The sequence below is a fragment of the Lupinus angustifolius genome, unplaced genomic scaffold (genome assembly GCF_001865875.1).
Source record: "Lupinus angustifolius cultivar Tanjil unplaced genomic scaffold, LupAngTanjil_v1.0 Scaffold_489, whole genome shotgun sequence".
Taxonomy (NCBI): domain Eukaryota; kingdom Viridiplantae; phylum Streptophyta; class Magnoliopsida; order Fabales; family Fabaceae; genus Lupinus; species Lupinus angustifolius.
Window position 1 is genome coordinate 1,128 of NW_017727861.1, and position 395 is coordinate 1,522.

Here is a 395-nt window from a genome sequence, read left to right on the forward strand (position 1 = left end):
ATCCTCATCCTATCCTCATCCTCATCCTCATCCGCATGCTTATCCTTATCCTCATCCTCATCCTATCCTCATCCTCATCCTCATCCTCATCTCATCCTCATGCTTATCCTGATCCTCATCCTCATCCTCATCCCCTTCATCATCCTCATCCTCTTCCTAATCCACTTCCTCATCCTATTCTCATCCTCATCCTATCATCATCCTCGTCCTCATCCCATCCTCATCCACATTCTCGTCCTCATTCTATCCTCGTCCCCATCCTCTTCCTCTTCCTCATCCTCATCCTCATTCTCATCCACGTCCTATCCTCATCCTCATCTTCTTCCTCATCCTCTTCCTCATCCTCATCCTCATTCTCGTCCTCATCCTATCCTCATTCTCATTCTCCTCCTCAT